Source organism: Protopterus annectens, chromosome 2.part0 (assembly GCF_019279795.1).
Source record: "Protopterus annectens isolate FY-2018-M chromosome 2.part0, PAN1.0, whole genome shotgun sequence".
Classification (NCBI taxonomy): domain Eukaryota; kingdom Metazoa; phylum Chordata; order Ceratodontiformes; family Protopteridae; genus Protopterus; species Protopterus annectens.
Window position 1 is genome coordinate 1,250,763,543 of NC_056728.1, and position 26,109 is coordinate 1,250,789,651.

Consider the following 26,109-nt stretch of genomic DNA (forward strand, 5'->3'; position numbering starts at 1 on the left):
TAAGCTGCTTGTCTTAGTGAGCCAAAACCGCTTGCCATCCAAAGGGGCAGAAATGTATGTTGAGAATAACGCAACAACAATTTTGATAATTATGCAATACTTGATAGGTTTACAGTGGACAGGGATGTTGCAGGGGTATTAGTGAGCATGTATGGCCCTCAGAAGGACACTGGGAGATGCATGGCCTTCCTCTCTCTGTGAAAACAAAGGTATTTATAGCTCTCACTATACTTGAAACATGACGTTCAACAGAAGACCGGGGACACTTTGGGGATCTCAAAGGCTTCTGCCTCAAGGGTACTATAGCAGATCCAGGATGTACTCTTGGCATATGTGGATTAGTACATCTATTTCCTGATATCACTTCAGAACTAAGCCAGGACTATGAGAACCTTTTATACATTGGCATGTTTCTCTGAGCTAGTTGGTGTGATAGATTGCACTTAGGGCCCAATCTGATCCATCGGGGGGTGGGAGAGTGGTACTACAATAGGAAAGTCTGCCATTCCATCCAAAGCTATGTAGTGTGTGTGTTGCATGGGTGTGCATCACCAATGTTGCTACCCAGCATCCTGGCCATGCATGATTCCTATAGCTGTCACACTAGCTCACTCTACTACTTCTTCCTGCATGGCAGGATGCCCAGTGGTCATCTTGCTGGTAAGTGGAAAAATATGTTTTTTCAATTTTATTTAAGTAGTTATTCATGATAAAATGTATTGCTGAATACTAAACCACGTTTTATTTGTTTTGCCCCCTCCCTTTTCTTTTTCACATTTTAGTACTGTTCACGGTGTGTGCACCATCACCCACATTATCCTTAGGGGACATTGAGTATGACACCATCAAAATTTAAGCTAATTGTAGACCAGCAGTAGCAGAGACAGTACTCACTCAGAAGCCACTTTGCAGCTGGGCAGATGCTGTGAGTTTCCTTTTTACCTTAAAAACAATAAGCAGTCAACAGCAGCAAAAAATGAAAGAAAGAAAGAAAGAAAGAAAGAAAGAAAGAAAGAAAGAAAGAAAGAAAGAAACAGCAGAATTAAAGACAGATTTCATTACTAAAAGGTGGCTAACTTTCTCTGGCAACAGGTAAATTCAAGTTCAGTAATTAATGTTGAACTGAAACCCTCACAGTGTAGCCCTAAACATGTTGCATAACACCTGCTCTTTTACCATTCAGCCTAACTCTGCCAGTATAACTAGCACTTATGTTACCGACCACTCAGCACTTGGGAAATTATGGCAACTAATGCCTTCTGAAAACATTTTTTTGTTTATCATATAAAGAAAATGTCTGATGTTCAGTGAAGGTTCACCATGTACCTCGCAATATAGCCCACAAGTAACAGTGCATGCATTAAGAATTATCAGTGCAACTTCCCACTGTTACATAGAGAATGTCATGCCCCATAGTTGTGGACTAGACACTGCCTCTTTGTCTGTGCAGCAAGTATCATGCACAAGCCAGCTGGAGGGGTTGCCATGTTGCTGCTGGCTGGTTGCTATCGCTAATGTCATGGGTGAGATAAATGACAGAGGGAGCTGCACTGCCACTATCATTGACTAGGGGTGGCAGTTGCACACTAGACAGACTCATGATTATGTTGTGCAGAATGAAGCTGGTGGTAATCATCCTACATGCAGTAGTAGGTTCATGACTTATCCAGGTAATGGAAATATGCTTTCAGCAGGCCAAACACTCTCTCAATGATTATTCATGTCTGGGACAGGTTGTCATTAAAGCACTCCTCAGTTGTTCCATGGAGGTTACACACTGAAGGCAAGATTCAAGTGGGTAACTTGTGTCAACTGGAAAACAAAACAGGAGGGGGACATATAACAGAACATGAGGTGATTGTTAAGTACTGCATCTGCCACTCTATAGGTACAGAAATGACTATGGTTAGTAAGAGTATATTAGCTTGAACTTACAAACAAGGTGACCATGAGGAAGCCTGCCATGCAAGAAGAGGTGGTGCAGTGAGCTTGTGTGACAAATATGAGAAATGTAGGCACTGCCAGGATGCTCAGCTGACATGTCATTGATGCATCCCCATGCATCACGCACTACCGGGTAGCTGATGGGAAATATAGCCCTTTGTGATCAAGCATTCTTCCCCAAGTGGTCAAGATAGGGGCCCTAATAACAACATGGGTACATTCTATTATACCACTTACCCCAGAGAAGCATGTCATTCTGAAGAAGGCATGCATGATACTGCTTGATCTTGTGATGACACTGGGAAAGAGATTGACTGATCCACACATGACAAGAGTATGTCAAAGAACTTCTGCAGTATCATCAAGGCAGAAGGTCCCTGTTTCAAGTACAATGAAGGATATACATACTTAGCTATCCATAGGGATGGGAATGGGAAACATTTCCCAGAATATGTATTCCCTCATTCCCCTATGTGCACCATACAAACTCACTAAAGCCCATATAACATCCCTGTCCACTATAAACTTCAGCAATAATTCTTACTCAGAAAAGTTGAGATGAGTAATCCAATGCCTATATCTCTTAATTCTACATTGCTGAATGCCCCTTCATGCAAAGGGTTTTGGCTCAAATGAACTGGGCATTTTTGGGCAGAAGACAGCTGCACTGAAAGCAAAAGCAAATGTCTTTGTGGAATGCAAAGTGAGTAGAAAAGGTGTGAATTTGATAATTATAATCCATTTGTGCACAGCATCCTCATCAAACAGTGACTATGAACCATTTAAAGATGGGAAGAACACCTTCCGTGTATAGGACAGTTACCCATTGTTCATACATTCCTCATTTATATTTCATTATTTCCTCATCTGCATAAGTTTTTCTCCAACTAGTAACAAAACATTTGTGCTTAACCACAGCTAATTTCTCCAAATCACTCCTATGGAATGCCAATACCAAACCACTTTGACTAAGTGTTGTCAATCTGTGAGTCAGTTTGCAACCCACTGAAAATATAGGGGTTGAAATTCAACTGGGTTAGTTTATCAATGATGCCTGAATGTGGGATAGTGTTGAAGACCTTGGCCAAGTCAAGATAGGTTGTTTGCATGGCTTTGCCTTCATCTATGGCTCTGGTCATGTTCTCGAAGAAGTTCACCAAGTTTAGCCAGCATGATCTATCCTTGACAAAACCAAATTGGGATGGCTCCAAGGTTTGGAGGTCACCTATATCCTTCTTTATGAGGTCCATGATGATTCATTCCACTGCCTTATAGACAACGCTGGCAAAACTTATGGGTCTAGTTACACAGGTCTGTTGCTGAGTCACCCTTGTGGAGGGGGATAACAGTCACTGTTTTCCATTCAGTGGGGATAAAGCAAGTACTCAGGCTGTGGTTGATAGTGTGCCTAATGGAGTAGCTAGGTCTTGTCTTAGAACATTAAGAATGCAGCCCAGAATGCCATCTGGTCCCATGCAGGCTGTGTTCTTAGCCTTGGACAGAGCATTGATGACTTACTCTTTGGAGATGGTGGAAGAAGGAGATGATGAAGAGATAGTCTGTGGTATGCTTGGAGGGTACTGGGGGGTGAGATTCTCACCAAACCTGTCTGCTAGCAGGTTTGTAACTTCTGCAAGGTCAGTGTGTGTAATGTCATCCACAATTAGTTCAGCACACAGCTGAGTCTTGCCTTTTAAGTTGTGGACATAGCTGAAGAAAGCCTTAAGGTTATCCTTGGCTATGGTTGCTAAATTTCTCCTCATGGCTGCACTTTGACGATAGGTGTATAGGTTCATAGATTAGTACTAAGCTAACTGCCCTTGTGAGCCATTTTAAGCCTAGCCAATTATCCCTTGTGAGACTCAAACCCTGCACCTTGTGTTTGTAAGGCAAACACCTTAACTATTAGGCCACCCTCCCAACCCCTACAAGTTGTCTTATTTGTTTGTTTAAGCTGAGGAGGGTGCTTTTCCAGTTCTGGGATCTCACTTTTGTATTGTAGACAGCAGCTTCTTTCACTTATTGTATAATTTATTAATGCTAGACGTCCACCGGGATGGTTTGTTTTTTCTTGAGGATCTGGCTTTAATCCTATCTGGCATGGCTGTGTCTATATATTTGTGTAGATGTTTATTCAGGGCATCAGTGCATACCTTATAGCCATCAATGCCATCTGTGGAAACTGGAGCTTGGAGGGTATAGTTAGCCTTGGTGAAGTTTTCTAGCCTGACTTTTCCTTTGGGGAGTTCTGGTGCTATTGCTACTTCAAAATGACTGATTTATGGTCAGATTTAAGCAGTGCAGACCCTACACTTGAGGCATTGCCTCAGTCATTCATATTGATGAGGGCCAGGCCTAGAATATTGGAGCCCCGTGTGGGATGATGCACTATTTGTTCCAGGGCATTTGAGTTAACAAAGTCCAGGAACTTTTGTGCAAGTGAGTTTGGGCTCATATAAGTTCCCCAAGTAATGGAAGGATAGTTGAAGTCACCCATGATTAGGGTGTTAGGTTGTACCTTAATTGTGTCAAGTAGGTCTAAATAAGCTGTGTGGGCATTTTGGTTCATGGAAGGGGACCTGCAACTGACAATGACCTGAAGGGGGGGAAGGGGTCTTACCCATGGTAATTTGGAGTTGGAGTAGCTCCATAGAGTTTTCTTGTCCAACCAGTCTAGAGGTGTAATTATTGTTAAAGATATATACTCCAAAATTATATCTTGTTTGCTAATTTCCCACCTTTTCTAACTAGAAAAGTCCAGTTTCCAGGCTTTGCTAGTTTCAGGACTTTAATTTCAGTGTTCAGAGCTATCCAGACCTTGCTGTGGTAGAGGGAGGTCCTACTGTTTACCAGTGAGAGTGGGAGCATTGTACTGCCTATCTAACACTAGAGGAGTGGTTTCCAGCTCTGAAATTGCAATTTTATTGGTGATGTTGGGCTGATTTCTATCCCTTTCAACTTTCTGGCATAAATACGCCCATTTGCGTGCATTGGTGCATCGCACAGCACCGCTGGGCTAAGGTTAAACTATTCCTGGTGGCAGAAAATCTGCTCTTTGAATTTTCCCTTAGAACTAGCTACTTTATCAGCAGTAGCACTAAAATATGCAAACCTGTGACTAGCACTTGCTCTTAAACTCATTAAAAAGCACTAGGAAGCCTTAATTTGTTACAAGTACTCACCGCTCCTTGGTAATAAGGAGAAAATAGTCATAGGTACTAGACATTCTACAATTGCAAGTACCTTGTCAAAAAGTAAGGGAAAACAGCTCTTGTTCTACACAAAGAAAGCACCTAACCAGGCAGGCCCAAGGGTCAGCTTCCGGTGAATTCTCCTGTCCACCTGGTGAATCTGGGCATACTGGTGCAATGACGCAATTGCCTCATGTACACAGACAACCCTCTCCTCCTACCAGCAAACACGACAACCTGCGAGAGATCCACTTACATAGCCAAACTGGAAGCAAAACTCTCTCCAGCCAAGATTGTGCTAGACAGTCAAGAGGAGAAGGTTAACACCCATACAACACCTCAAACAACACATAGTCCTTCAAAACTCACACCACCAAAACCCACACATAGCAACACAAAACCCACATATGCAGAGGCTCTTAACATTATCCTGCCCAAGCAACAAGGACCTCCAAAGCTGAAACGCAAACAAACACCACCCCCAAACACAACCAAAGTGTCACATAGCTCACAACACCAGTGTGCCACCCAACAGCAGCCCCTATGGCAAGACAACGTACCCAACACTTTAGTCATAGATGACTCTATATTCAGGCACACTGATGTCCCACTCACCAGGTTGAACAAGGAGAAAATTACAGTTAGTTGCCTGTTGGGTGCCAGGATCTGCCACATAATGCATGCACTCAAGTCACTCTACAACAGGTACAAATATGACTCTGTCATTGTCCCTATTGGAGTGAATGACTTGAGATTCACCTCCCTAGACTACATGAAAAGAGACATGGGAGAGCTCTCGGATCATGTAGCCCAGGCAGGTATGACCCTAGCCCTGAGTAGCATCCTGCCATCGTCCAGAATGATACCACAGTATAAGGACAAAATGATTGACTTCAATAATTGGCTAAGCTTCTGGTGTCATTCAAAGGGGATCCAGTATCTGTCTGCCTGGGATGACATGATTGACAAACTATGATGCTTTGCAAGAGATGGTTTGCACCTGTCACCCCTGGGATTCAGGTTACTGGCTAAGGCTCTTGCCACCCCTATAGTGCCTTTTTTAGGCAAGGTTCAAAGGACAAAACTACCACCATAACGGGTACAAGCAAGCAAAATCTGAAGGTAATGCTACTCAATGCTAGAAGTCTAAACCTCAAGATGCACTCTCTCGAGGCTCTCCTAAAAATGGAGAACATTGATACCTGTGCAGTAACTGAGACCTGGTTCAAAGCTCCAGAGAGCACCCCTGCAATACCAGGCTACAACTCATACCACACTTTTCGGCCACCAAACCAGGACCGAAACACTAAAAGTGGAGAAGTGTCCATATTCACCAAGGATATTCACACCTCCAAGCTGGTTGCCCAACACAATGCATCTGAAATTCTCCAGGTGCAACTAACACTAGGTAAGACTGCAGCACAAATTGTAGCTTGCTACAGATCCCCCACCATGCCCCAATATTCTCACTACACCTTTCTAAACATACTGGAAAATATTAAGATACAACCAAACAACCTAATACTGGGTGATTTCAATTATCCTGCCATTAACTGAGAAAACAAATCCTGTACCAACACCTTTGCTCAACGGTTCTTGGAATTCATAAATTCCAATGCCCTAGAGCAACTAATTCGTAGTCCCACCAGGGGTACCAATATTCTAGACTTGGTCATTACCAACATTGGAGATCAATGCTCCACACCAGTTGTCACCCCCTCGTTGGTCAGATCAGACCATAAGCTAGTCACCCTTGACACCCACATCCCACCCCCTTTAAGGAAACCTCAGTAAAAAACTTTTCCAAAGCCAACTTCATGCTTCTCAAGTCAGAATTAACAAACTTCATGGCACCCATGCAGATGGGAACTGGAAGTTCAACTGCTGAATCCTGCATTAAGGTGCTGTATGAGCACATTCACTTGTGCATGGACTGAGCCATCCCAAATAAAACCAAGATGCTGTCCTCTAAAAAAAGGAAGCCAATCTGGTGGTCCACTGCCATAAATAAGCTCTACAACAGAAGGAAGAAACTGTTGCAGAAAAGAGGAAGAACCCAAGATTCAAAAAACTCCCTCACCAGCCTTAGTAAAAAGCTGAGATCCCTCATAAAATCTTCCAAAGCTGGTTATGAAAACAAAATTGCCAAAGATTCCAAAGACAACCACAAGGCATTCTATAGCTATGTCTAGAATCTAAATGGCAATATTCAGATCTGCTCTGAGCTACAGCAGAATGGCACTAGATATACTGATCCTAAGGATATTGCCAATATCCTGGCAGATAGATTCAGTGCCAACTTCACCCCCTAAAGGGCCCATCTCAATACCAAAAGAATGCCAAATTCTGGTAATCATGGCCACCCAGGTAAAAAACGCACTCTCCAAAGCCAAGAATACAACATCCATAGGGCCAAATGACATCCCGGGCCGTGTACTGCATGAAGTACAAAATGAACTGGCACCTCACCTATGTGTCACGTTTAATCATAGCCTCACCTCAGGCTTCGTGCCCACAGAGTAGCGCACAGCTACAATCATCCCACTCCACAAGGGGGGGGGGTCCAGTCCACTTTGGATCCCGGGAACTACTGTCCCATCAGTCTGATGAGCCTGATCTGCAAGGCTATGGAACGTATTATCGTGGAACTTATAAACAAAGACATTGGCAACCTTCAAACACTGGACCCCACCCAGTTTGGGTTCGTGAAGGGCCGACCTTGCCTCCTGAACCTGATCAACTTTTTCAAATCAGTCTCCAGAGCCGTGGACGAGGGTAAGGTGATTCACACAGCTTACTTGGAACCTGCAAGGCTTTCGACACTATCCCCCACTCTGGAATCATAGATAAACTTACTTAGCTGGGCATTAATCCCTACATCACTTGATGGGTTGCAAACTGGCTTATTGACAGAACACACACTGTAAAAGTAGCCAAATCCAAATCCACCTCCAGACAAGTGACAAGTGGTGTACCACAGGGTTCTGCCCTGGGACCACTCTTGTTTGGCATCTACTTCTCTGAAGTACAGACCAACACTAAGGGACTCTGGCTTACAAAGTTCGCAGATGACTGCAAGCTGGAAGCCATTATTGAATCCCCAAATGATGTGAGTATACTACAAAAGGGCCTTACCGAAACAGATGCCTGGTGCCAGAGCCATGGGCTCAAGCTAAATGCCAAAATATTTACAGTTGTCCCCTTTGGGAAAAAACATGTACCTGTGAACTACCACTTAAGTGGCAGTACACTAAACACGAAAAGTGTGATAAGAGACCTAGGGACACAGGTGGACAGTGGTCTCACCTTTGATAACCACATAGCCACAACAGTTAGAAAATCCTACTATGTGGCACACCTCATCACTAAGGTCTTTTCATCCAGAAAAAAGGAGATTATTGTCCCTCTGTACTCATCCCTCATTAGACCCATTATAGAATACAATGCCCCATTTGATATGTACCTCAAAAGACATCTGCGACAACTAGAAAGGCTGCAGAAATACCTCACAAAAAGAATCACAGACCTAAAGCAGATGCCTTATGCTGACCATCTAAAGAATCTCCAGCTATACTCAGTCACATATCGCCTACTCAGAGGTGATCTCTGCCTAACATACAAGGCCATGTCAAACCCAGAGTTGTTGGACATGCTACACTTAAAGAAATACCAATCTCTCCAAGCCATATGCTGCAGGGATCTTAACCTTGTCATCATGATGAATAGAACATGCTGGAGGGATAGGTTCCTGACCAAGAGACTCCCCGTACTCTGGAATAGGCTGCCCATACATGCCAGGCAGAGCATCTCAATGGCCCTCTTCAAGAGGAACCTTGACGATTGGATGGGAGATAGGAAATTCACCCCAGGGATCACATCAGTAGCCCTGCTAGACAGGGGTCCAGGAAAGTAAATATTTGTGGGAAGCAATAGCCAGGGAATCATTATGGCTAGGCTTGTATAGGCCCTAGGGCCGATAGCCTAGTACTTGCCTATGAACCTCCTTTGGTTCTCACACCTTCAATTTGCTGTCTAAAAGTGTAGAAGGCATTGTAGCCTTGCAAGGCTGGGGTACTTTCTGCGGCCTTGAGCTAGGTTTCTGTGACTGCAGAGAGATCAACATCTAGGGAGAGGAGTGCTTCCAGATAGTGCAGTTTCTGATTTAGACTCCTAGCATTTAGCAGCATGACCCTTAGTTTCTTTGCATTTGATATTTTCATGTCAGAAATTTTGTTGCTGTGACCTTGCCTAAAAAAGGCATTAGCCAGCAACCAGAATCTTAGCAGTGCCAGGTGAAGTCCATCAATGGAAAAGTAGTGCAGTCTATCCACCATGTTGTTCCAGGCTGACAGGAACTGGATCCCCTTAGAATGACACCAGAAACTAAACCAATTATTGAAGTCATTCATTTTCTGTTTATATTTTGGTATCATCCTAGGCGAGGGTAAAATGCTGCTCAAAGCTAGGGACCTACCCGCCTGGGACACATATTCGGGGAGCTCAATCATGTCTCTCTTCATATAGTCCAGAGAGGTACATCTCAAGTTGTTCACACCAACATGAACTTGATGGAGTCATAGCAGTACTTGTTGCTGAAAGACTTGAGTGCATGTGTGATATGGTAAAATCCTTGCACCAGACTGGCAGCTGACTGTAACCTTCTCCTTGTTCAACCTGGTGAGTGAGGCATCTGTATGCCTCATTATAGAGTCACCTATAACTAAAACATTTGGAATAGCTGTGCATTGCCTTAAGGGCTTGTTTGGTGAGACACAGGTGCTGGTGTTTTTATGTGTACTGGGTGCTTAGGACTCAGGTGTTTAGATAGGTTTGTGGAGAGTACCTCTGCATATGAAGGTTTATGTGTTGGGTGCATATTACGAATAGAAGTTGTGCATGAGCTGACAACCTGTTTAGTGTTGCTGTTCTAGACATGGGAGAGCAGTGATTCCAGATTCTTAATGTAGGGGCATCTCTCACAAATTGCACTTGAGTGATTTAGGAGCAAGGGGTTGTCAGTGTATATGCTACACTGCCTCAAAAAAAAAAAAAAAACATGTCCACCAGGCTGGCAGGAAAAGCAGAGGGAAAATGGTAGTCCAAAATGCAAGGTTTGAACCTGGTATCTCAGCAGATAAGGAGAAAAAGATGCAGTCAAGAGCAAAGCAGTCAATACAAAGAAACCAATGAAAAAGCTCAAACTGAGCCCTGCATCAATGAAATTGCTCAAACTGAGCCTGCACCAATGAAATAGCTCAAACTGAGCCCTGAACCAGTAATCTTCAATCAAATAATCCCACTGTATGCTCCTGCCATGAGGGTACACGAGGGGCTTCTTCAACAAAAAGATGTCCTGATTGTTAGTGCTCATTCTACAAGCAGAACTTGATTCAGCTGGTCTGAATCTAGTCTATCCTACAGCCAACAGAAGTGCAACGGAAAAACAGAAAAAAAGCAGCAACAGTGTAAAAAGCTGCAAAGTTTTTTTTTAATTAATAATAGCAACAAAATAAAACAGCAGAAACAAGTCTTTTCTTAAATTAAGTAAAAGCAGCAGTTGGTTTGAAATACAGCCAGAGTGCAACAAATGCAGTAGTAAAATACAGTACAAAGCAGCAGCAAGCAGTACAGTTTGTTGTTGTTTTGTTTTTGTTTTTTTAACTGCTGAAGAACAATCACAGTATATAAGAGAAGTGCAAAGAAAAAATACTTAGAACCCCTTGGTGGGTTTCCCAGCTCAGAAAGACCAGGTAAACATCTACAGCCACTAGATGAATAACCCCAGTCCTCCTAACGTAAAAGTACAGTAACAGAGTGTTTAGATTGAAATGCTATCACGGACAAAAATATGGATAAAAGCAGTGTACCTTAAACAACTCGCAAAACTGTGATTATTCAATAAAAGTTCTCTTTGTATAAATTAGCTAAGAGCCACTCAGTTGTACAGAATTTATACAGGCACTAAAAACAAGATAAAATGATTAATAAACTCTCCAGCCAATAAAACTACATGCAGAAATCTCATGTGTTTCCATCAGGCTACTTCCCAGTGCACTAAAGGGAAAATCCACTGACCTTAATAAGAAAACAAATGCTTGGTAGATTGTATAAATAAACTACTTTATCCAACAGCTTGTTAGGTAATAAATTCATATGAAGTAAATCAGTACAACAGACAGTAAGAGGCAAAATGCAGTTTTTCGATATACGCACAATGAAAGGCAAATAAATAATTCAAATAAAAATTTTAAGATATCAGCAGCAGTGTAGAAAGGGAGGAACTTATTAAGCTCAATTTACAGTAAGGATGGGAAGCTTAAAACCACAAGGTTTAGGAACAAGTCCAACAAACAGTTACCCCCCCCCCCCCCCGGAAATAAGCATCAATTCTACATAGCGTTGTCACCTATCCATTTTTTCCAGACTATCCAAAAATCAAACTGATTGTCTGGTAGTCCAGAAAACACTGTACAAACTCTGGTATTCTGTTTAGAAAAAGAAACAGACTATCAAAGTTTGTTAAATCTGCAGATTTACAAAAAGTATAGTAAATTCATAGGAAAAAAGGTATTACGAATGGAAAAAGAGGGCGTTCCCTTCAGATGATGGGATGATGGCATCACAAAATGGGTGGAAAATGGATGGGAATGGGAGGGGTTATATAGGTGCAAGGGGGCATGGCTTAAGTCTAGTTTTCGCCACAATGAAAGGTGGCAACTCTGCAGAGACTCCAACCAGTCACTAGATGAATAATCCCAGTCTTCTTGGTGCAAAAGCACAGTAATAGAGTCTCCAGAGTGAAATGCTCCGAAAGACAAAGATATGGATAAAGCAGTGTACTTTAAACATCTTACAAAAGTGTGGTTATTCAATAAATGTTGTTCTCTTTGTATAAATTAGTTAAGAGCCACTCAATTGTATAGAATTTATAAAGGCACTAAAAACAAGATAAGCTGATTAATAAGGTCTCCAGCCAATAAAACTACATGCAGAAATCTCACGTGTTTCCTCAACAAAGACAGACCAGGCTACCTCCCAGTGCTCTAGAAGGAAAATCCATTGACCTTGATAAGAAAACAAATGCTAGAGTGTAAAAATATACTACTAAAATATACTACTTTATCCAACAGCTTGCTAGATACAAATTCAGATAAATTAAATCAGTGCAACAGACAATAAAAGGCAAAATGCACTTTTTCAATATAAGCACAAGGAAAGGCAAATAAATAATAAAAAAAAATTCAAGATATCAGCATCAGCGTAGAAAGGGAGGAGCTTATTAAGCTCAATTTAGTGTAGGGGTGGGAAGCTTAAAACCACAAAGTTAGAAACGACCGACAAATGGTTACCCCCTGGAAATAAGCAGTTATTCTGCATAGTGGTGCCACCTATCCATTTTTTTCCAGGCGATCTGGAAATCTAACTGATTGTCCAGTAGTCCAAAAAACACTGTACAAACTCTGCTATTCTGTTTAGAAAAAGAAACAGACTATCAAAGTTTGTTAAATCTGCAGGAAAAAAGGTATCACAAATGGAAAAAGAGGGCATTCCTTTCAGATGATGTGATGATGGCATTACAAAATGGGTGGAAAATGGATGGGAATGGGTGGGGCTATATGGGTGCAAGAGGGAGTGGCTTAAGTCTGTTTTTTACCACAATGAAAGGTGGCAAGCCTAATTCTGTAGAGACTCCAATCAGTCACAAACTCACAAATGTGTATTCCAATTTAGAAAAGCAGCAACAGAAACTTGTAAAGATTAGCACTTTCATTTATTCCATAACAAGATGACGTTTTTGTGGAATAAAGGAAAGCTACTTTTCTGAACTGGAATGTATATTTGTTCATAGGTTCATAGGTTGGCACTAGGCTATCAGCCCTAGGGCCTATACAAACCTAGCCTTAACAATTCCCTGGATATTTCTTCCCACACTCTTTACTTCCCTGGACCTCTGTCTAGTAGGGTAACTGACGTGATCCCTGGGGTGAATTTCCTTTCTCCCATCCAATCGTCAAGGTTCCTTTTGAAGAGGGCCAAAGAGGTGCTCTGCTTGACATGTATGGGCAGTCTATTCCAGAGTCTGGGGAGTCTCTAGGTCAGGAACCTATCCCTCCAGCATGTTTTGTTTATTGTGATGACAAGGTTTAGATCCCTGGAGCGTGTGGCTCTGAGGGATTGGGATTTCTTTATGTGGAGCATATCCAACAGCTCTGGGTTTGACATGGCCTTGTATGTTAAGCAGAGATCACCTCAGAGTAGACGATATGCGACAAGAGTATAGCTGGAGGTTTTTAAGGCGGTCAGCATAGGGCATCTGCTTTAGGACTGTGATTCTTTTAGTGAGGTATTTCTGCAGCCTTGTGAGTTTGTGACTGGTTGGAGTCTCTGCAGACGTGCTTCTTCTTTCTTGGTTATGTGAGCTCTGGTTTTCTACCCCCTGGAAACACCATCTTCTATTCCTCACCCTACTATCTCCAAAGAACATGTCCACGCTGAACTCTCCAAAGCTAAAAACACTGCATTAATGGGTCCTGATAATATCCCAGTATGCATCCTAAATACCTTGAAATATGTCCTATCAGGCCAACTAGAATCTCCATTCAACCACAGCTACCAGACAGGCTTCATCCCTAGGAAATGAAGGACTGCAAAAGTCATCCCCCTACACATAGGCAGAGTATCAATAGCCCCAGGGAACTACAGAGCCATATGTTTGACTAGCCTTATATCTAAGGCAAGTGAAAGAATTATCATGAATCTGATACACAAAAGCACAGAAAATCTTTAAACACTGGACTCATCCCAGTTTGATTTTGTCAAGGGCAGCTCATGCCTACGAAACCTGGAGGACTTCTTTGAGATGGTCACTAGAGCCATTGACAAGGGCAAAATGGTGTATACTGCCTATCTCCGCCTGTCAAAGGCATTTGATGCAGTACCTCACTTGGTTGTCACAGACAAACTCACAAATTTAGGCATACATCCCTTTGCCACCTAATGGATAGCCAAATGTCTCATGGATGTGACACATAAACTTAGAATGGGGAAAGCCACCTTCGCCAAGAGGCCAGTTACTATTGGTTTCCGGCAAGACTCAGTACTGGGAACTCTCCTGTTCAGAATATAATTCTCTGAAGTCAAGCCAAATGTAGATGGCCTTTGACTGACAAAGTTTGCTGACAACTCCAAGCTGGTTGCAATCACTGAATCCTCCAAAGGTGTAGATATCCATGAGAAAGGTCTGACACAGACAAGAAATTAGTGCCAGAACCATGATCTAAAACTCAATGCAAAAATATATTAGAATACCTTTGGGAAGATGACCAACTTTGCAAATTACAAGACTGGTAACACTACCCTAAGAGAAGACACTGTAGTAAGGGAGTTGGGAACTTAGATTGACAGTAACTTGAACATTGATCACCATGTGTCCATGGTGGTGAGAAAATCCTTCTACATGGCCCAACTTATAAGTAAAAGCATGGCATCCAGACATAAGGATATCATAATCCCACTATACTCAGCCCTAATTTCACCAATAATTGAGTACAGCGCACTCTTTGGCATGTGCCTGACCAGGTATTTGCAACACCTGGAGTGGCCACAGACATTCCTCACTAAATACAGGGCATAAATAACATGTCCTCCATGGATTACCTCAAAGCCCTGTCCCTGTATTCAGTCTCCTACAGACTACTTAAGGGTGATCTATGGCTAACCTATAAGGCATTCTCTGATCCAGCCCTGATGGCTCTGCTGCACATTTGCAAAGCAAAATAGCACTAATTACCCAAAGTAAGAATCTAAACCTCTTCTGTGACATAAACAAAACATGTTGACATGTTGATGGTGCAGTGGTGCAGAGGTAGCATTGTCACCTCACAGCAGGAGGTTCTCTGGTTCAATTCTCAGCTGCGGTGCCTTCTGTGTGGAGTCTGCATGTCCTCCCTGCATTCATGTGGGTTTTCTCTGGGTACTTCAGTTTCCTGTCATATTATAAAGACATGTGTCTGGAGTGTTTCTTCCTGGGCCTATGCTGAAAATTGTCTTCATTCCAAGTTGGACTTTCCCAGTAAACAAATATTAAATAAATAAAAAAGGTGTTGAAGGGACAGGTATGTATCTCATAAACTACCCCCTCTCTGGAACAGACTATCCATTTTTGATAAACAGAGCTTTTCCCTAAGCCTGTTCAAATGCAATTTGTACCAACAGACAGTTAATTATAAATTCACACCTGGCTTGTCACCTGTGGCCCTTATGGGCAGTGGCAGCTTATAGATGCCCTAAGGCACAGACAGGTGTCAAAGCCATTCTATACCATGGGCATTGACAGTTGGTTAAATTGGGCCATGAATGGCTAGGCTTAAAGGTTCTAGGGCCATTAGCCTAATAACTTCCTATGATCCTATTCTGCACTTGTTTGCAGCCAGAGCCCACACCCACAGGATTTATGTGTACTAACTGAGAACATCATCTTAAGTTACTCCATTATGCTTCACAGTTATTTAACCATCATAATCTCCTCATAGCAGCAAAGGTGTACATGCTGGTCCATTATTACAGGGAATTAGGATACATAAACAAACTGTGTTCAAAGCAAGCGACAAGTCTTCAGATGAATAACAAATAAACTAATCATTAGTCATATTATATTGCTGTTCTACCATATCCTGATGTATTATCATGAAAGGAATACACCACGGGAGGATTTCTATGCTGATAATTATTATTTGACCATAAGTGATGCAGGACTTGCCCATAATCAGCACAGAATTATTTTAAAAAGAAATGCCTCGTCATGTTACAATAAGTCCAGTATATAAGGTGAGCTCTCTTGCACTTGGCTCTTTGCACCTTAATACTGAGCCAGTGGTGTCCATGATATGTACTATGCATACACATGTCTGTATATAAGCTGATATTTACATAATGCTGAGTAACTCCATTTTCTACCACTGATTAATATTCCTGATTTAGCTTTTAAAACAGAATATTTTAGTCTACACAGAATTCAAGTGTAACAGATGTCTATTCCATTTTGTAATACTCTTCCATTTATATTAATATATTTATTTATTTTGTTTTAGTTATTTTGATTAACTTGATGCTTGTGTTGTAATTGCAACAAGTTAAGATATGTTTTATTTGTAAGTTGAACTGATATTTCTGTGGTGGTAATTAATTTATTACCACAAAAATGCAATTTAGCCAATCGGACAAACTCATTTTAGAGCTATGTGAAATGGTACATATAATAATTACTACTGAACTGTAGATATATATGTTACATATAAGAAAAACTCAGTCTTCTTAAGTAAATTATGTAAAATCATTTTTGTGTACTGTAAGCTGACCATTCAGGACAAGCTCAGCCATTACATTTATACACTAAAGTGCGCAGGCTATTGTAAGAAAATAGCCTTAACTCAATACAGCCATCTCTGTCATTCTGTTTGTGCAATTAAAGCTAGTACTGTTCAGCTTTTGATTACAAACTTTCTTGACTGGCAGTTTTATTTTGTCTTTTTTAAGCAGGTACTTTTGTTCTCTTTACCCTACATGATATGTAAGTAAGCGCAAAGGAAAAAAGTAAAGCCATTCTACAAAATGTTAGTGTTTAATCTGTCATCCTTCAAGAATAAGGTTCAAAATATTTAACCAAAGTCAACAAATGCCAGTTTTATTAATACAATACCTAACCATTAGTACCCTTTATTCCCCCAGGTCATTTTTTGTGGTTCATTTATTTTTGAAATTATTCAATTGATCTTATTTCTCTTACTAAAAAATATACTTATGGCACTAGTAAGGTATGTGCTGTCATAATTCTAATCTAATTGGACTCCCTATTGAAATGTTGCCTCAGGAAATGCCAAGTGCTAACAAGCCAGAAAAAAAAGATTGGTACAGTAGAAGAGCAAATCTCAAACATCACTCTTTTCCTTTACGCTTCTTTTTTCACAAGGGTACAAGCCCCTTACCCCACCCCTAAATTTATATATAATAACCCTGAGATTGCCATACCTCAGGGAAAAGAGAATATTCTGGGAAATTGCCATCTCTGACTAATTATATGCAAGTCCGTTCTTCCTGTCTTTCAGCCTACATGTTTTGGGACTCACTCTTGGGGTTCCCACAATTTCAAATGGTTGCCAATGAGGCAGATGAAAACTGTCTTCTATTGTTTTGAAACTACTTTTCTGAACATAACAAGATCAAAGAATGCTGTATATTTTGTTCTGCTTATAGCTGAAACGTACCTTGGAATTACTTAATTGACTTAGACTGTTAAACAAATAAACAAACACAAGCATAAATAAAATAATACCTTCTGGCAGTGAATCTGACTGAAATTTGAAGGTAAGTATTCTTTTACAGCATTCTACTGAAACACATTCAGTAGTTTTGAAACCTAGGAAAACAGGTATATTAAATTAGATATGCTAGATTAAGCTATGTCATATTTTAAACAGGAAGGAAACCCGCAAGCTACACAAACAGCACTGCTGTTGTATTTTCAAAGTCATGTACCATAAGCATTTAATTTTTCTGAACAATTTAGGTGGCATTCTCAAATTAATTGATACATTTCCCCTTTCCAGTTAGTACACACACACACACACACACACACACACACACACACACACACACACACACACACATGCAAACATACACAAACACATACACACCCACATATAATAATACAACTTGATACATTCTGCCCAGCACTAGTGTCATCGGTATTTGTAGTGAAGGATGAGGCAATTTCAAATCTCAGCTAAAGAAACTAACTACTAATGCCGTATGCAGTACTTCATTCTAACTTTTTTAAATGTAAAAGAAAATATTCCATCTTTTAACCACAGTACTTCTTGATGGTATATGTATGAGCATGTTTTGCATCATGCTTAGGTGCTGAAGGTGATTTCTTATCAGGTGTGTGTCTTACGGTAACTAATGGCATGGCATATATTTTTACATATCCTGTCTTGCCTTATCACTAAGTATCACAGACTCATCTAAATGCTTACAGTTCAATATTAGACTACAACTAATCTCTTAAATAATTATCCAGAACCTCTCACTTGCTAATTAGTTTAGGGTGCCACCAAATGCATTGCTCTGAAACAATGGCTCCAACATAACTGCTGATATCTTCACGATATGCTGACAAATATATCTTTATGTGCATAAAATTGGTAATGTGTGCTTGCATAACTATGCAATTATACTTATAACATCTGAATGTTAAATGTAGAGTCCATGTATATATTGAAATTATAAAAATTCTTTCTTCTATCCTATATTACTGTTATAGAGCTTTTCACCATGCGACTGTGTTGAATAGGAGCTTCTGCACTGTTGGTCTATCCTGGTAAACAAACAAACAAATAAATAAATATATAAATATATAAATATACATTTTGTAGATTAGATATTCAATATATACTGACTCTGCCCAGTCAGATCATGTCAGTTAAAAACTGGAAATAAATTAATGAATTTAATTAATACCTCACTAAATAAATACATTTTATAACTCGTTCACATTTGACCATGAATTAAACAAAGACTTCATTTACCACAACTATGAAAGGCATCAAATTTCAAAGGAATTCACCTAACTGGTAAAATATACCCTGGAGATCATTAACTATCACATAAGCTTCACACAAATCCTAAAGATCACCGCACATTAGTTCATAAAATCTGTGGTTTTCTGGCAAATCTCTGAGGATTGAAGTCACTAAATGATGACATACATTTCGGTTTCAGACTTCATATCCTTCATAAAATGCATACTAACACAGATCCTGTTATTCTAGAAACTAAGTTTATAAGAGGAAAATTAAAAATCTATTCCTATTTTTGGGCCTTTGCCCCCCCCCATTATTTTGGGCTTTATCCAGATTTCTTGTGCTAAGAGGTTGAGAGGTATGTTCACAGGACAAGTATGACTCTCAAGGACAGAGAGTACATTTTTGACTGGATGGCTTCATCAGTGTGCTGCAGGGAAGATGTTTGTGTTAAAAGAGGAATAAATTGCAGAGGGAGCTGTGCCCAAAGTTAAGGTTTTCTCCTCAATGGAAGTATACACAGCACATGTCGTGGAAGCTTTATTTCCATGACACTAGAATCATACAGACACACAAGATAACTACTGTCAGATTTGAACTACCTCCCTAACCAGTTACACAATAAAAAAAAACTATTACCCATAAGTGCCACAGGAGAAGTCTGACACTAATGTGGAGAGGGTGCCCTTTTGACATGATGACCTCAACAGTGTGTTGAAGAGAAGATGTTTGTGGTAAAACTGGGATAAAGGGGTGGTGGAATACTTACTTAGGTTAAAGTTTTCCCCTCACTGGAATTTGATACAGTATGTTGGTTTAGGAAGCCATATGTACTTGGTATTGCAGCCACATACACATATGTTCCCCATAGTGGGGCTTGAACCTCCTACCTATGAATTTATACAACCTAGAATGCACAGTATTAGTTACAAGCACCACAGAAGAAGAGTGACTTTAATGATGTGAAAATGCGCTTTTATAGTTAATAAAACTTCACTGTTTGGAACAGCTGGTACTGTACATCAGAGATTGTGGGACACATGTATGTGGGTGGACAGGCCAATGTAACAGGACTGTGCTTGTCCCTTGTAATGACATACTTCTCTGCTAAGATTTATTTACTGACCTTCATGTACATTGTGTTATTATGAGATACATGTGCCTGTTTCATAGTATAGAATGCCAATGACAATCACAATTATAAACCACTGGATTATCAGTCAAGCAATCCTGCCAGTTCATTACAGGATGAGTACATGGAGATTGTGAAAATGTAAAGTGTCTGTCACTTGTTTTATGTCATGCTTGTACAATGTGCATTGACAATACAACCAGACACTTCCTATATATGACAGTGCACTGCAGAATAACAGTGATGGATTATGTGTAAATATGTTATCCAGCAATGTAACACAGTTGCAAGTAAAACCACTTGAGTGCAGACTTACATTAACAAACTGACTTGACAAAGTTGTCATCACTCTGAAATCCAGATACCTTTGGTTTCCAAGTTCAAGAAAGACATACAGATGTTGTACAACATAAACAAAGAAATGTTTGTGGTAAATTTTATTTATTTTTTATTTTATATTTGTTTACCTGTATAGTCCAACTGGACATGTGTCCATTTACACCAGAGGCCTGGGGAGAAAAGCTCCACATTCAGTATAGAAAAACAAATAGGTGAACAATATGATAACAATATGATCATCTATACAGAAGCAAAAAATTGACAAAAGATAAAAATAAATCTTTTGATACAAAAAACAAAATTTGACACTAGATAAAAAATACAACTTCCGATACAGAAACAGAAATTGACACTAGATAATCATTATAACTGACTATAGAGACAGACAGAGACTACTTAAAAAATAATTAGTGTAAGTTTAGCATGAGCTAGTATAACTATTAGAAACTTGAGCAGAAAAATAAAATAACTGATATTACAGTAGGTATAATTGGATATGAAGCTATCCGGGGTGGTAGAAACAGTGAAGGTTAGGTAACACATGGACATAGCCAGGAATTAACTAAGTGCAATTTAAGTGAGTTTTTGAACAGCGTAATAGTGGAGGCAGAAGATAAAGCAGGAGAAGGTTATTCCAGGATTTAGCTATGTTATGGGAGAATAGTGCTTTACCTGCACTGTTGTTAGCCTTAGAGATACAAAGGAGTGATTTGTCAGTGGAGCAAAGGGGACAATTTGATTTGTAGGGCGTGAGTATGTGACTTAGTGTTGGGGTTCTAGCGGGATGTCTCACAATATTGTAGGCAATGATTAGTTTATGGTAATTGAGTAGTTGGGGAAATTCTAGCCATTGTAGTTCCTTTAGAGTCTGACAGTGATGGGTTCTGAAGGTGCAGTTATTAGTGAACTTGGCAATTTTGTTGTAACATGTCACAAGTCTAGCAAGATCATGTTTTCTGGTATGGGTAAGGATTGGTGCCGCATACATTAGAGTGGACAATAGATGGGTTTGGGCTAGGGAGATTCTCATTTGTTCAGAGAGAAAGTTTTTGTGTCTGTATAGTGTTTCCATTTTTAAGGATGTTTTTGATGGTTTGTGAGATGTGGACATCAAACTGTAGGTTTTTGTCGATGTCTACACCCAGGAGTTTGGTGTGTTCAGAGGGGGTGATGATACAATTTCTACACCGAGGAGTTTGGTGTGATCAGAGGTGGTGATGATACAATTTCTACACCCAGGAGTTTGGTGTGTTCAGAGGGGGTGATACTACAATTTATACATCCAGGAGTTTGGTGTGATCAGAGGGGGTGATGATACAATTTCTACACCCAGGAGTTTGGTGTGCTCAGAGGGGGTGATGATACAATTTTTACACCCAGGAGTTTGGTGTGATCAGAGGGGGTGATGATACAATTTCTATACCCAGGAGTTTGGTGTGATTAGGGGTGGGGTGGGGTGATGATACAATTTCCACACCCAGGAGTTTAGTGTGATCAGAGGGGGTGATGATACAATTTCTACACCCAGGAGTTTGGTGTGATCAGAGGGGGGTGATGATAGTACCATTTTTGGAAGTGATTGAGAAGGATAGAGAAGAAGGAATAGATTTGTTGGGGTGAAAAGAACCACTTTAGTCCTTTTGGGATTTAGGATAAGTTGGATCTGAGTAATCCAGCTTTCCACTAAACTAAAGAAATCCTGAGTGAGTTGATGTAACATGGTAAGTGATGGTGCAGAGCAGATAAGAGTTGAATTGTCTGCATACTGTATGAGTGTAGCAGGGTGGGTGGAGGTATGAAGATTGGTAGTGAAAATCGAGAAAAGAAGAGGACCTAATATAGAGCCTTGTGGCACACCTATAATTGTTGGGAGTAGAGAAGATAGTATACCTTGTCACTGGACAGACTGCTTCCTATCTGACAGATAATTTTTAAACCAGACAATAGTTGGGGGGGGGCAAAGGCTAGATAGGCAAGGGTGTCTAGAAGTAGGGAGTGTGAGACCATGTCAAATGCTTTTGAGAGGTATAAAAATATAGCAGATACAAAGTTATTGTTGTTTCTGTGTTGATTTACCAGGTTAGTAAAAGAGAGAAGAGCAGTTGTTGTGCTATGGTGTTGCCGAAAGCCATGTTGTGTGGAGGAGAGAAGATTGTGTGAGTTTAGAAAATTCATTACTTGAGTATTTTTTGAGTTGTTTAGATAGATGGGATAAAATCACAATCGGACGATAATTAGAGAAATCATAGGAATTCCCACATTTATGAAGTGGAATGATATATGAAACTTTCCATAGTTGAGGAATGTAGGCTTCCTGTATAGAGCAATTGATAATGATGGATACAGGATAAGATATAGACTCAGAAGCTACTTTTAGGAAGTTAGCAGGTAGATTGTCTGGAGCAAGGGTGGTAGGCTTCAGTTTTAGGAGGAGTTTTTTAATAGTAGAGGTAGGAACAGATGAGAGATTAAAGGAGGGGGTGTTATCAGGGTATTTTGTTGAGATATATGAACGTTTGTTTTTGGATAGGTGGGAGGATAAAGTAGGATAGATTCTGTAAAGTGCTGATTAAATTGGGAGGCTATGTCTTTAGTATTGTTGGTGGAGGTGGGAGTTGGAGTGGTGGTTTTTCCTGGTTTTAACAGTGAGTTGATAGTATGTAAAAACCTTTGAGGGTCTTTTGAGTGATTATTTTGGGAAGCAAGGAAATCATTCTGTTTATCCAGTTTGGTTTGTTTCTTGGCCTGAATTCTGAGTTGTTCATAGTTTTGTTTGGATAGGCTAGTGTTTTCTCTTTTCCATATTTTCCAGGCCTTGTCTTTTGACTTCAGTAGGGCTCTTGTGTCCCTACTTAGCCACGGTGCGTAGTTTGTCTTAAATCTAACCTTCCTAAAGGGTGTGACTAAGTTTAGGACATTAATGAAAGTGCTATTAAAGTAGCCAATGGCCTGGTCTAAACTTAGGGTTTTAAGTGGTTCACAGTTACATTGTTTTAGAATGGAGTTAGGATTCTGTATATTTAGTTTGCGGTCATCTCTGACTTGTCTAAAAGCTATGGTCTTAGCTAAGTTTGTGCGTTTACAAAGAAGGACTATGGGGAGATGGTTGCTTAGGGTGTCTGGTAGGCATCCTGACTGGTAGTTTTGTTTGGGGCAATTGATTAGCATCCAGTCTAGTATAAATTGTTTTTTTTTATCTGTTCTAGTGGGTTCTTGGATGAGTTGGGAAAAAACAAAGAGACGGATGTGGTTAGTGGGGTTATTAGAGTTACATGCTAACCAGTCAGTATTTAGGTTACCTAGCAGGATGGTTTCCTGTGGAAGATTATCTGTAGTCAAATGTAGGATTTCTTTAATGGTGGGGAGGTTATTTCCTGGGGGAATGTAATAGCAGAGTATATTGATTTTTTTGGTGTTGCTTATATATAGGACTGAGCCTATGATTTTGGCACTTTGAAATTTAGGTAAAGGGGTTTAAAGGGGTTTTATGTTGAGTGTACTTTTAAAAAGGATAGCAATTCCACCTCCCTTCTTGCTTACTTTATCCTGTCTTGATATATTATAGCCTGGTGGAAGGATTTCCTCATCTTGGATGTTTGGTTTTAGCCAGGTCTCAGTAATGGTTAGTATGTCTGGGGAGTAGTGGGCTATAAATGCATGCAGGTCAGGAAGTTTGTTAGATATACTCCTAGTGTTGATATGAAGTATCGATAGGTCAGAGGTTTGTTTGGTTGATAGTAGAGTGTTAAGCGGTCCTGGTTTGGATGTATGTCTCCTGAAGTGAGTAGCTTCTTTGTGGTAGTATATATTTAATTGTGTGTGATACTTCTGTGTTGGATCTAAGTGATATCTTTCTAGTGTAAGAAGTGGTTATGTGAAACTTATATATGCGTAGTATTGAGTTGTCTTTAAATAATGTGGCAGTGATAGGGAAATCTGAGGATGTGTTTTATTTTGTGTAAGTATGTGTTATATGGAATGCAGTGTTTTCTAATGCTGTGTTTATGAATGGTTGTGATATAGGTTAGGTGCGCGAGTGTAAAACAAAGAATTCCTAGTCTAAGATGCATTTTTGAGAGAGTGGTGGTTGGATACTGTTGGTGAAGTGATTTGAGTGTGGAGGGAAGAGAGAGGGTATGCTGGTAGGTACTAAATTTGTATTAGTGGAGAGTTAGTAAGGAAAGTTAGGCCTAACATAAACTAACAAAAAACAAATAGAAACACGTCAGTGTTTATAACACTAGCAAAGAATTATGTAGGATTGTACAAGTAACTCCACAATGTCAGTTTACAAATTTAAAATACTTCTTATAACAATAAAATATCAGACTACAGTGTTTAAACAAGACAAAAAAAAAATGTCATCAGCGCCTATTCAAGCACACTGATTATTAGGCCATGCTTCACTGTGCACACTTCCGAGAGGGTGTGAAATATCTGAACTATACCCTAAGATAGCAATTACAACACTGTTTCCATGCTTCCACTGTACTACTAAGAAATCTTTTTTTAGTCTCTTATCTGAAATGCACCACTGGCAATCTCAAACTGCACAAAGTATTAATGCATGTGTATTCATATCTTAAGGCATTGTACTTAGAATGGGAATCAGCAATAGATTCTGCTGTTCTATGCTGTCTTTCATGCAAATAAGCAGTATACATATGCAAACATGTCTGAATCTGATGGAATACAGAACACATATGCATTGTGGCCATGTTTCATGTGTCATGATTTACACATTTGTCATGACATTTGCAGTTCGTCAATCCTTATATGTATGCTACAGGTGTATTATGATACATGTGAGGGACCAGGCATTGTTTTGTTGGTGAAAATGTGGCTTATGGAAACATTTTGGAATCAGTGAGGTTTATTTAATAACACATTTGCAATTCTTCAATCTATATATGTATGCTACAGGTGTATTATGATACACATGAGGGACCAAGGATGGTATTGCTGGTGGAAACCTGGCTTACAGAAATATTTTGAAATCATTGAGGTGTATGTGATAATACAAAAAGAGTTTAAAGATGTGGACAGTTGGTGAGAGGAATACACATATAGACATAAGAAATTATTCAATGGTTCATTTCTGCACATATTTGTGCTGTGTTACCATTGGCTTTGTCATACTAATTATTCGTGCAAGATCTGTACAAGTCAGGCTTCACAACAGGAAGCATGCACATTAATACATCAATAGGATAATGTTGTACTAAGAAAATGTATAGCCAACAGTTATACCCACAGCAGATTTAAGGACATTTTTGTCAAAATAATTAGACTACTAGGGCTGAAATGAAAGTCTTCAGCTTTTCTATAGGAAAGTTGCATGGCATCTACTCACATTCAGCACTGGTGCACAATACTGACCTTGGCACAAATGCCAAAGGACAAAAAAACAAAAGCTTTTCGACTGACCATTTCAGGGCCTTGACAAATGTGTGAAAAGGGGGTTGATAGGACAAGGTTGAAAATGGAGGTGACCAGCAGAAGGTAGGACACAGGGGATAGAGTACAAGAATTTTCAAAAGGATGGTGGGAGAACACCATGGCTATCCACTTCTTCACAACATAAGTGTAGTGCTGTACAAAGAGCTTCATGAGTTTGGATAGTCACCACACCAGGGATGGGTGACAACAACAGAATAATGTTGCATAGCCAATTGAAACAGAGTAAGTGTGCAAAGATGACACATAGGTGAAGTGGAGAGCTATATATGGGGTGCACTTTTTTGAGGGACAGGTGCATTTTTTCTTTGAGTGACAGGAATATTGGGGAGGGTGCTTAGCAGTGAGAGTGTCAGGTATGTATCAGAATTTAAACCAAGAGTAAAAGAAAAAGAATACAATGTTAAACTTTCCTTTTCAACTGTTACTGCCACAGGAGAGCTCTGTTGTAAGCATGGTAGTTAGA